The 12,895-nt window shown below is 38.0% G+C and overlaps 1 protein-coding gene across 5 annotated transcripts in view; it reads right to left on the bottom strand.

Annotated features, from left to right (window-relative positions):
- GABRG3 (gamma-aminobutyric acid type A receptor subunit gamma3) overlaps positions 1-12,895 on the bottom strand; it is a 746,198-nt gene that overhangs the window by 614,557 nt on the left and 118,746 nt on the right. The gene's annotated exons all lie outside the window — the stretch shown is intronic.

Genomic DNA, 12,895 nt, shown 5'->3' with positions numbered 1-12,895 from the left:
GTGTGATGATCTTTTCTCCTAAGACCTTGCTGAATTCATTCGTTCTAAGTGTATTTTGTACATTCTTTGTGATTTTTATGTAGACAATCAGGTTGTCTGTAAACAAGTATACTTTTATTTTACTCTTTCCAAACTGTTTGCCTGTTATTTCTTATTCTTGCCATATTGTGGTGGCTAGGACTGTCAGCACTATGATGAATAAGACTAGTGAAAACATAGGGGAAGGGAGGGAAAAATGAAACAGGATGAAACCAGAGAGGGAGGCAAACTGTAAGAGACTCTTAATCTCAGGAAACAAACTGAGGGTTGCTGGAGTGGGGGTTGGGAAGGATGGGGTGGCTGGGTGATGGGCATCGGAGAGGGTATGTGCTATGGTGAGCGCTGTGAATTGCGCAAGACTGTTGAATCACAGACCTGTACCTCTGAAACAAATAATACATTATATGTTAATAAAAAAAAAGAAAATATACACTCTTGCCTTGTTCCTGATTTTCAGTCTTTCATCATTAAGTATAATGTTAGCTGTAGGTTGCTTTGTTTATGTGAATTTTGTAGATGCTCCATATCAAGGAAGTTTCCTTCTATTCCTAGTTTACTGAGAGTTTTTATAATGAACAGGCATTGGATTTCATTAAATACATTTTCTTCACCAAATGATATGATCACATGATGCTTGTTTCTTTAGCCCACTGATTTTGTAGATTGCAATGATTGATTTTGAACGTTGAACCAGCCTTCCATACCTGGTATAAATCTCAACTTGGTCATGAGGAATAATTATTTTATACTTTGCTGGGATCTATTTGCTAATTTGTTAAGGATTTTTACACCTAGGTTCATGAAAGAAACTAATCTGTAGTTTTTCTTTTTTTGTATTGTCTTTATCTGGCTTTGGTATTTAATAACACTAGCTTTATAAAAAGAGTTGAGGAATGTTCTCCACTTTTCGATTTACTGGGAAAGATTTTGTAAAGTCAGTATTAATTATTCTTTAGCTATTTGGTAAAATTCTCGGTGTAACCAAATGGAATTAAATATTTCTTGTTTGGGAGCTTTTAATTACTAATTCAATTATTTAATGGTTATAAGAATATTCAGGTTCTCTGTTGCATCTTTTTTTTCTATAGTTAATTTTTTAAAATGGTCCACTTATTCTAGCTTATAAAATAATGTCAAATTTGGGTTTAAATTTGGTTATATTATTCCTTTCCCATCCCCTTACTGGCTACAGGATCTATAGTAATACACTTTGTTTCCTTCTTAATACTAGTGATTGATGGTTTTTTTCCTGGTTTTTGTTTTCCCTCTGTTTTTCATTCTTCTGTTACTTCTGTTATTTCTCTAAGGGTATGTGAACATTTTTAAGATTTCTTCTTATCTTATTTATAGTTTGTTTTTTTAAGTGTATCACTTGTATAGTTTTCTTTGTGGTTGCTCTAGATATTATAATATGCATATAATTGCCTAAAATACAATATGCATAATTATTATGGGCTGAATTGTGCCCCCCCCCAATTCATATGTTGGATCCTGACCCCCAGTACCTCAGAATGCAACTATATTTGGAGATAGGGTCTTTAAAAAGGTAATTACGTTAATATGAGGTCATAAATGTAGGCTCTAAGCCAATATGACTGGTGTCCCAATAAGAAGAAGAGATCAAGGGACTCCTGGGTGGCTCAGTCAATCATCTGACTCTTGATTTCAGCTCAAGTCATGATCTCAGGGTCATGGGCTTGAGCCCTGCATTGGGCTCTGTGCTCAGTGGGGGGTCTGCTTGAGATTCTCTCTCTTCTCCCTCTCCCCCTCCCCCAGTGCTCTCTCTCACTCTCTCTCTCTCTAAAATAATAAATAAATTAAAAAAAAAGAGGAGATCAGGAAACAGACACGCATAGAGAGAAGACAATATGAGGACACAGGCAGAAGACAGCCATCTACAAGCCAAGGAGAGAGGCCTCGAGGGAACGCAACCCTGCATACATTTTGATTTTGGACTTCTAGCCTCCTAAACTTTGAGAAAATAAATTTCTGTTATTTAAGCCTCCCAGTCTGTGGTACTTTGTTATAGCAGCCCTAGCCAACCAATGCAGTAATGCCTCACAGTCATAGTCTACTGGTGTTGACATGTTAGCCCTTTGAGTGAAGTAGAGGGAACTTAACTTCATTCAGGTCCTTTTATCTTCCCCACTTTCTAAATGTAATCGTCTCAGTATTTTCTCTGCATATGACATCCTTTGTTAAATAATTATAACATCTTACTTATCTTGGTAGTGCCATCTGTTCATTTTCTCTTCTCATTCAGGTTGTGATTTTCCTGTCCCATTGTAAAGCAAGTGAGTTTCATTTGTATATACAGCATTCCAGATAACATATTATGGCACTGAGGCTAACTCACCATTGTGTTGTTCTTAAGTCCTAAAGTCCCAAGGAGATTTGCCTCTTATTTCCATGTTTCAGTCTTTCTATGCTTGATAATTGTGTTATATCCAGGGATTTTCTGTCCTAAAATGAAGGTCCTGAGAGCAATGGGGCTGCTCCATCTTGACTGGAACTAGAAGTCTCTCTGATACGTTTAAACCTTTTGTCTGGTACAGGGAATGTTTCTATCTTTTTGGTCATTTCTTTTTGTCATTTTCCATATGGAAATTTGCCATATCTGAGTTTTATAAGAATTTCTGATTTACCTTAATGAGTAGAGACTCTCTGCTTCTCCTATCAGACTTAGGAGGCCTTCAGGCCTCACTCTTGAAACTAGGCTTGGGAAAGGCTCAAATTACTTAAGAAATAATGATAATTATGTAAAATTTCTTATTTAAAAACTAAAAAAGTACTTCCTTTTTCTGGTATCCAAGTCAGGTTGGTTAAAAAAAATGGGAGAATATTTTCTGGGGTAGGCCTGTGATATTAGCATTCAATATATTTTTTTTAAAACTGAATCTTCCCTTATTGTGTTCTCAGAGCATATTTACAAAAATTCAAAATAATAAAATTCAAAATACCCCAAATATTCAGGCCTAACTCTATCTGTGCATTACCCAGGACTTCATTGTTACTGTTTTGATTCAATTGCAAATGGGATTGTTTTATTTCTTTTTCAGATGAAAAATTGTTGTTAGGGCAATTCCACTTATAAGAATTTATCCTAAAGAAATAATCAGACAAGCATACAAAGATGTTTGCACAGTTGTTCACTGCTGTATTGCATTTAATTGTGAATAACTGGAAGAATTCAAATTGGAAACAACAGAGAGATTGGCTAATTACATGCTGGTGTACCTATGCAGTAAAATACCATGCCGTCATTAAAAAAGACAATGTTGATCTATGTGTACTTACATGAAAAGATATTCATGATGTATTTGGTGAAAAAATAATCAGAGGAAGGGTCTAGCAGGGCTACTATGTTAGTGGGTATCACCCAAAGGGTGTAGGTGAGTGCCGGCGAGCGTTGCTGGTAGGGACTAGGATTCATGGGGAGAAGGACATCACACAGGACCCTCACGATCTCCTGACATCCTATGGAGAAGCATGCCTGGGCCAAGGTGCAGCTACATGCACTTGAGGGCTGGGATCTACCCCAGGGACCTCACCCTCTGTTGCTCTCTTTTCTTTTCAGTTAAAAAAATTTGAGATACAACTGACATATAACATCGTATTGGTATCAGGTGTAAAATGTAATGATCTGATATATGTATGTATTGTAAACAATTGCCACAACAAGTTTAGTCAACATCCATCAGCTCAGATAGTTACAAATGTTTTTTTCTTGTGATAAAAACTTTTAAGATCTATTCTCTTAGCCAATTTCAAATACACAATGTAGTGTTGTTAACTATCATCACTATGCTCTACATTACATCCCTAAGACTTGTTTATCTTATAATCAGAAGTTTGTACCTTTGGAAACCCTTCACCCATTTCACCCACCCCTCATCCCTATTTCTGACAACTACCAATCTGTTCTCTGAATCTATCAGTTGGTTTTGTTTTGTTTTAGATTCTCCACATAAATGGGATCATATAGTTTAGGTTTGTTTGTTTGTTTGTTTTTTTAATTCTACCCATGATCTCTTCTTGTAACATCTCTGATAAAAAAGAAAAATACACTTAAGAAGGAAAGAATTTTTAGCTAATAATGATAACAGGCTTGTAATACAATCACGATGTCCTTTATCCTGGATATCTTTATTTTCTAAGGCAAAGTTCCTCAAAATCTTGACACTATTGACATTTGGGCCAGATAATCCTATTCTGGGGGTTGGGGAAGGACTTCGTGTGCATTAGGACACTTAGCAGCCCATCCCCAGCTCCTACCCACTCAGTGTCAGTAGCAGCCCATCTCCAGCTCCTACCCACTCAGTGTCAGTAGCAGCCCATCCCCAGCTCCTACCCACTCAGTGTCAGTAGCATTACCTGTATACGTTGCACCAACAAAAATGGCTTTGAACGTTGCCAGATGTCCTCTGGTGTGTGTGGCAGGGAGGAGGGGCAGCAAAACAGCCTTGGTTGTGTATCACTGCCCTAAAGCGATCAGACAATTTAAAGAATATTATCATTAAAGCTGGGGCACTGAAAGAAAGAAAGGTTTGGGTGGGGAGGTTGGGAGGGAGGGAGAGGGGAAGGAAAGAAAGGTAACAATAACTGGATAAGCTTTTCTGTGCCTCAAGAAAAATTATGAATGAGCTGAGCTGTGTCTATGAAGAAGATGTCTTTTCTTCCTAGCCCTTCCTACCTTTAGGGCTATACCTCAGGTAAATAGGTCCCTCATCCTAAGCCCCATGTACTGAAGGCTCCCACTAGCCCACCCCTTGCCTCAAACTACTTTGTCTCTGTCACCCCAGGCCTCCCTATGCAGCTTCTTCCATCACTCACATTTTTATGTGCCAGAGAGCGGGCCAGAATTTGCAAGTACCTGCCCACTGGACTCAGAACTTAGTAGAAGGAACTAATGTAAATAACACATCAGCATGTGATTCACAAATGTTTTAATACAGAGGTAGACATCGTACAGTGATAGAAAAATAAAAATAAACCCCCAAAACGAGGTGGACAGGACCCTTTATCTGACCCAGTTCAAATTTATAGCTTATTTGAAAAGTGATTCTACATTTGAAAAATAAATTTAGAAAGGGAAATTAGTATCTCACAGTTATTTGTCCTTCCCTAGAAAACAACAAATAAAATGTATGCGCACAGAGCTCCTGAAAATTCAAAGGTAAATGCTGGTTCTAATTTTATGCTTTGTCTAGAGTTGTCTATTCTTGACTAAAGATTCTTGTCTTAACACAGTTAAGCCTGCAGCACTGCAGCTCTCTCTTAAAAGTCCGAAGATGCGAGAACCATGAGTATGAACAAAGGTGAGTAATCAATCCATCATCTCTGCTGAAAGATCCGATTTTTCCTGATGTCCAAAATACAACAGAGGCACAATGCTGCATCTGGTTTGCCAGATGTTTGTGTGCACCTCTTAGCCACTCCCCAGACTAGATACTCCAGAAGGACTGAGACTTTCTCTCACCAACCTCAGGATCCGTGGCAAAACCAAGCCCAAGGCCTCTATTCAGTTGTGCTCAGTAAATATTTGTTAAATTGAATGACAAACATGAGATTAAAAAAATACATGGAAACAGAACGCTGCTTTGTGTGATGGCATCCACTCTGAATCTGTGAAAGAACAATTTGTCATGACTTAGTACGAGCTGACTGACTACATTTTGCTGGGAACTGTACATGACGAATTGGAGCATTTCTGAATGCAAGAATCCATAGCCTGCCAGGCTGACCATATGGTGGCTGTTTATCAAACGTGATAATCCAGGTCAAGCTGAACTGCTGGAAATTGAAGAGCTGTCATGAGCACACAGGAAGGGAAGGTGGGCCCCCGGGAAATTCTGCAGCCAGGGGAACTCAGTCTCAAAATGCGGGAAAGACGTGGGCATCGTGTCTGAAGACTGGCATGGTGTGAAGAGGAAAGCAGAAGAGCAGGGAGAGCCAGGGGAAAACATGTCCTTTCTGGCTATGGTAAGGGAGGTCAGCCTTCATGAGGTGTGAGCAGATGAAGGGGTCCAGCAGGATCTCTCCTCAGGGCAAGTCCTGGAGGCTTTTCTCTGAGGAGGCTTAATTCCCAAACACTTGCTCCACAGAACACATCATCCAGAGGGAAAAACCTAAATTCAGTGAGAAAGTGGGGAAAAGATGACACTTGCCTCCCCTCTCCATGCTTTAGCATCATTCTCTGCTAGCAAGTGATTAGTATAAACTTGGTTATGAGAAGTCTGAGAAGGTTTTGCAAATTGTAATGAGAGACAACCACATGTGATTCCAGAATGATTTCACTTTCAGATAAACCATACTCCAGCACATCAAAATATTCAACGTAAGAGATGCCTAGCCAGAGGAAGTCATTTTAAATGAGAAAACTTACATTTACCACATCTGTTGCAGGAAAGTGTGCGGATGGCAAAGAAGCGGAATGACCACTGAGGCTGAGCTTCCAGATGTGATTTTGGAGTGGATCTTGATTCCCAGAACTCTCTTTTGCCTTATAGAAGATTATAAATACATATATACATACATAAGCAAACATATATGTATACACATATATGTACCTTTTATATATTATATATGTCATATGTTATATGTTATAGATGTGGGTACAGATATACACACACAGATAAATACAAAACCCCAATTCTTAAAGCCTTAAGCTCCATAAAATCCATGCACATTAGCTAAAACAAACATATTAATGCCTTCATTCAGCATAGTTGCTGACAGCCTGAGCCAGGCACTTTTGATATGATGGTGACAGGATAGGCTAAGTCCTGCTCCTTGTGGAATTTGTTCACTGACATTTCATTTTTTTTTTTTTTTTTACAATGGGAGACATCAATGTGGCAGAAACCCAGTATTGTATGGTTTGTTGGCAGAGATGCTGGCCTCTCAGGGTGGAGACTGTATTAAGGGCCTATATAGAGACACAGGCTTTGACTCACGACTGTAGGAAACTGTGGTATTGAAGAAGCTAGTCACCCAGGTACTTATAATGTATTCTGTGTAAAAAGCATATGTGTGTATATGTTGTCATAATGCATATATATTTGGAAAACTATATACTGAAATGTAAATGATGATATTTAGGATTTTTTTTCTTTTTTTTTATATTTTCAAATTTCAACAGTAAACATCACTTTTGTGGTCAGGAAAAAAAAACCTTCATGGTAGATGTTTTAAAAAAATTGCCTTTTGAGTGTAGACATAAAGGGATAGAAACATTCTTGGGCCCTATTCTATCGAGATAAGAAGGTACCTGGCTCTCTCTGTTCACTGTGTTACTGCCATCTACCTTTATGTTCTGGATCTCTAGAATCTAGACATCCTTTCCTTAGGGCCAGAGGCTTTTCCTAGGACACAAGAAGGGCATTGTCTTATGGGCACAATCCAGTCATCTGTTTTCCTTGGTTGAGATTTGTAGACATTGCTTTCTGGACCAAGTTACAAATATCAGGGCAGGTAATTTTTCAAAAAGGTAGTCTGGTACTCTGAAAAGCTTTATAGTCTGACAGTCCTTATTTGGAATTTTGTATCTCCCCGCAAATGCCTTGGGCAATGCTCTCAGTCTCTCTGTGTCCTGGTTTCCAAAGGAATAACAAGGAAATATGGTAACCCTTGCTGCCTCTGAATAATCAGTCATTAGAGTATTCACTAGAAAATGGGAAGGATAAGTGCCTGAGTTATTGGCTCAGAGCCCAGAGTTGAGCACATGGAAGCACCCAGCTCAGTAAAGGTCTGTTTCCTATATTGAGTAAATATTTGCAACCACTAATGCTAATTATGAATGTGTACTATATGCCAAGCACTTTGCTATGTGATTTGCATGCATAAAACCAATTGCAATTGTAGAACATGGTAGGAGGAATGTATCATTATTATCATTTTCATTTTTTAAGTGAGGAGGCATGGAGTTGATGAAGTTATACACTTGCTCATGATCCCATGGAGTTGGGTCTTGGAACCAGGTTATCTGATCAAACTTTGAGCCACTATGTTTTCCACCCTTTATATGAAGACATTAAGACATTATTAATACATGCATTAGCACACTGAAGTGACCTCAACATTTTAAAAGTACAATACTGTCAATATCATTTGGAGCTTCTCTAGGGCTCTTTAGGTCATTCTCTGACTACAATATGGAAAAAAGGGTTTTTATTTTGAGCACCCAAGCATTGGTTGCCAAAATTATCCAGCTTGGTATCTTTCTAAAATTAAAAAAAATTAAAATTCTAAAAGCCTTTCTTTTCACAGAAATATCCTGGGTATCAGTACATGTAATTATTTTGTACATCCAGCAGAAGAGCCAACAGCAAAGATGAAGAGAAAGCACATTGGACTGGACCCTATGCATACTGAAAAGCAGAATCCCTGAGTTCACTGGGGAGCCTCAGTGCTTAACATGTGTTTACAGATGATAGCAATGAAATAGTAACAGCTAGCAAACTCTCATAGAGTTCTTTGTGTATGTCCTAAGTGTTTCATACATTTTCCTCATTAATCTTTTCTATCATTATTATCCCCCTTGTACAGATGGAGAAACTGAGATGCTGAACATGTACCTGGCCTGCTCAAAGTCACACAGTAATAAGAGGCAGAGCCCCCCACCCCCACCCCATTTGACCTGAATCTGCCTGGCTCAGCCCCTCCTATCTTATCACTGTTCTTCTACTTCTGACTCACCAGCCCAACCACACTTGCCTTTGGTTTGTTCCCTTCTCACTTGTATAGTCCTTTCTTCTCCCGCTTCATGCTCCAGGTGCCAGGGCCTTCACCTCAGGCACTGATGCTCTGGGTTGTCATCCCTACTGAAGAGATACCTTCATTCATACCAACCAGTACAGGTCTAGAGAAATGAATAGTGGTAGGATTTCAAAGACTGGGGAAAGATGCAAGGAAGGCATTAGGAAAGGAGGTACCTTCTCAGTTCCCTTTAAACTATACCTCACAAGAATCTGAAAATTCAGCTACCAGATAAGGCTTAGTGAAAGCTCACTGAGAAGAACCACCTAGATGAAGACACTAGCAACTGTGTGATGAACCAGAGGCACACTCTCCTGGAGGGAAGGAATCTGTTGCCTGAAGGGCTTTTGTGAATTCTATTCCCTAATCTGTAAAATGAAGACACTGAACAGGTGATCTCAAAGATTCTTTTCCATTCTGAAAAATCTGTTAATTCAACTTGCGCACAAAGGAAACAAATATTTAATAAGCACATCTTCTCTTTCTCAACATCTCTTTTTTCAACAGACAGGCTTGTCTTTGTTTTCATTGGCACTAAGTCACCAGAGATTGAGAACTATCAGCCCATGGGGGCTGGGAAGCACTACCTTGAACATTCAGAATATTGGTTGCTGGTAAAAACAAGAAAAACCATGAAGTGAGAGTGTTATGGATCCTTACACAGCAGCCAAAGGTCAGTAACAAATGTCAAATGTGGGCACATCAAGATAGAATGTGGTCTAAATAAGTGAAAGAGGAAAGCAGAAGAAATGTGCATGGACCCTCAAGGTCCTCTAGAAATACTATACTGGGGAAAGCAAATGAGAAAGACATTCCCTGCCATGTTTGCTCATATACTAAGAATTTGCACACACAAATAACATTGTTTATGAGATTCAAATCTGAGGGACCATTTCGCCTAAAGATTCCTCATTTCTCCTGGAAAAGAAATAAAAAGCTGATGAACCAAGTCACGTGGAAATGAAATGGCTAGTTTATCAACTGATGCAGACACTGAAGCCACGAATTAATGGATGCAATAGCATGCTTTCACCAGAGAGCCTATATAAGACTATAAAAATAATGAAAATGTTTAAAACTCCAAATTAAAAGAAATAATGCTTGAAGAAGTATCAACAGTTTGAAAGGAGTAACAGGGGCAAAAAATGGTGCAGTAGGGACCCCTAGGTCCCAAAGAAACAGAAAAAAATTCACAAAAATTATCAGAATCAATGTTATCAGAACTCTCAAAGCTTGTCGAAGGTTTCTGGTAACCAAGTGAACAGTAAGCCAGGACATAAGTCCACTGAAACAGGGTAGGAGAGCATTGTGATTTTAACTTTTCTAAGCCAACCCTCTTACCCAGTACAACATCAGTCTTGAAGACAGTAGCCTGTGTTCCCTGGGTGGGTACTTGGTTCCAGAAAGAGCAAGCAAACGTTGTTCCCAGGAAATTGTATTTGTTGGTTTTGCCCTGACAGGGATTTCCATAAAGAACTGATTCAAGGGACTGATTCACAAAGAAAACAGGAAATCTAATAGACCTATAGCAAGTAAAGAGTTTGAATCAGCAATCAAAACCTTCCAGCAAAGAAAAGTGCAGGATCAGATGGCTTCACTGGTGAATTCTGCCAAATATTTAACAAAGAATTAACACTAATCCTTTTCAAACTTTTCCAAAACTAGAAGAGGGGGGAATACTTCCCAACTCATTCTATAAGGTCATAATTACAAAGTAAAACAGAGACATCACAAGAAAACTATAGAATATCCGTTATGAATATGTATGCAAATTTCCTTAACAAAATATTAGCAAACTGAATGTAGTAGCTTACTAAAAGAATTGTATATCATGACCAAGCAGGATTTATTACAGAATTGCAATAGAGGTTTAAGATATACAAAATAATATAATATACCACATTAATAAAATTAAGAGAAAACAACACAATCATCTCAATTGATGCAGCCATAGTAATTGACAAAGTGCAGTAGCCTTTAATGATTAAAAATACAGTAACCTAGAAATGGAAGAGAACCTCCTCAAAATTATAAAAAGACATATATGGTGAACCCACAACTAACAACATGCTCAATGACAAAAGACTGAAAACCTCCCACTAAGATCAAGGATGTCCACTTTTGTCACTACAATCAATTAACACTGTACTAAAAGTTTATTTAGAGCAATTAAGCGAGAAAAAGAAGTACAGGCATCCGAGTTGGACCCAACAAACAAAAGTCCAGGACCAGATGGCTTCACAGGTAAATTCTACCAAACACTTAAAGAAAAGTTAATACCTGTCCTTCTCAAACTATTCTAAAAAATTGAAAAGGAAGGAATGCTTCCAAATTCATTCTACAAGGCCAGCATTATCCTAATACAAAAACCAAAGACACTACAGAATAATCAAAATTTTAGGCCAATATCCTTGATGAACATAGATGCAAAAATCCTCAACAGAATATTAGCAAACCAAATTCAACAATGCAATAAAAGGGTTATTTACCACAGTCAACTGGGATGTATTCTGGGGATGCAAAGATGGTTCAATATCTGCAAATCAATCAACATTATACACCATATTAACAAAATGAAAAATAAAAATCATAGGATCATCTCAATAGATGTAGAATAAGAATTTGATGAAATTCAACTTCCATTCATGATAAAACTCTCAATAAAGTAGGTATAAAGGGAAATTACCTCAACATAAAAAAATATGACAACTCCACACCAATATCATATGTAACGGTAAAGAAAAGCTGACAGCTTTTCCTATAAAATCAGGAACAAGACAAGATTGTCCCCTCTCACGACTTTTATTCAACATAGTATAAGAAATCCTAGCCACGGGGCACCTGGGTGGCTTAGTCAGTTGACCATCTGCCTGCAGCTCAGGTCATGATCCCAGAGTCCTGGGACGGAGCCCTGCATCAGGCTCTTTGCTCAGTGGGGAGCCTGCCTCTCTGTCTCTCTCTGCCTGCCACTCTGCCTACTTGTGCTCTCTGTCAAATAAATAAAATCTTAAAAAAATAAAATAAGTCTTAGCCACAGCAATCATACAGGAACAATAATGAACATACAGGAACAAAGGCATCCAACTTTGTAAGGAAGAAATAAAACTGTCACTATTTGTAGATGGCATGATATTATATGTAGAAAACCCTGAAAACTCCACCAAAAAAACTATTAGAATAAATGAATTCAGCAAAGTTGTAGAATACAAAATCTGTGTTTCTGTATACTAATAACAAATTAACAGAAAGAGAAATTAAGAAAACAATTTAATTTACAATTGTATCAAAAAGAATAAAATACTTAGGAATAAATTTAAACGAGGAGGTGAAAAATCTGTACTCTGAACACTACAAGACATTGATGAAGGAAATTGAAGGTAATGCAAATAAATGAAAAGATATACCATGCTCATGGATTAGAATAATCCATATTGTTAAATGTCCATATTACCCAAAACGATCAACAGATTCAATGCAATTCCTATGAAAATACCAATAGTATTTTTAACATAATTAGAACAAGAAGTTCTAATATTTGTGTTGAACCACAAAAGACTTCACATAGTTAAAGCAATCCCAAAAATAATGAACAAAGCTGGAGCCATCACAATCCCAGATTTTAAACTATACTACAAAGTTATAATAATCAAAACCTTATGGCACTGGCACAAAAATAGACACATTGATCCATAGAACAGAATAGAGCCCAGAAACAAACTCATGACTACCTGTTCAACTAATCTATAACAAAAGAGGCAAGAATTTACAAGGGGGGAAACACAGTCTCTTCAATAAATACTGCTAAGAAAACTGGACCACAACATGCAAAAAATGAAACTAGACCACTTTTTTACACCATTTACAAAAATTAACTCAAAAATAGATTAAAGAGAGGTACCTGGGTGGCTCAGATGGTTAGGCGTCTGTCTTCAGCTCAGGTCATGATCCCAGTGTCCTGGGATCAAGCCCGTATCTGGCTTCCTGCTCCACGGGGAGCCTGCTTCTCCCTCTACCTCTGTCTCCCTCTCTCTCTTTCTCTGTCTCTCATGAATAAGTAAATAAAACCTATTAAGAAATGGATTAAAGACCTAAATATAAG

The sequence above is a fragment of the Phoca vitulina genome, unplaced genomic scaffold, assembly GCF_004348235.1.
Source record: "Phoca vitulina isolate PV1807 unplaced genomic scaffold, GSC_HSeal_1.0 scaffold84, whole genome shotgun sequence".
In the NCBI taxonomy this organism is placed as follows: domain Eukaryota; kingdom Metazoa; phylum Chordata; class Mammalia; order Carnivora; family Phocidae; genus Phoca; species Phoca vitulina.
Note: the sequence above shows the minus strand (reverse complement) of the source record. Positions and strands in the feature narration are given on the sequence as shown.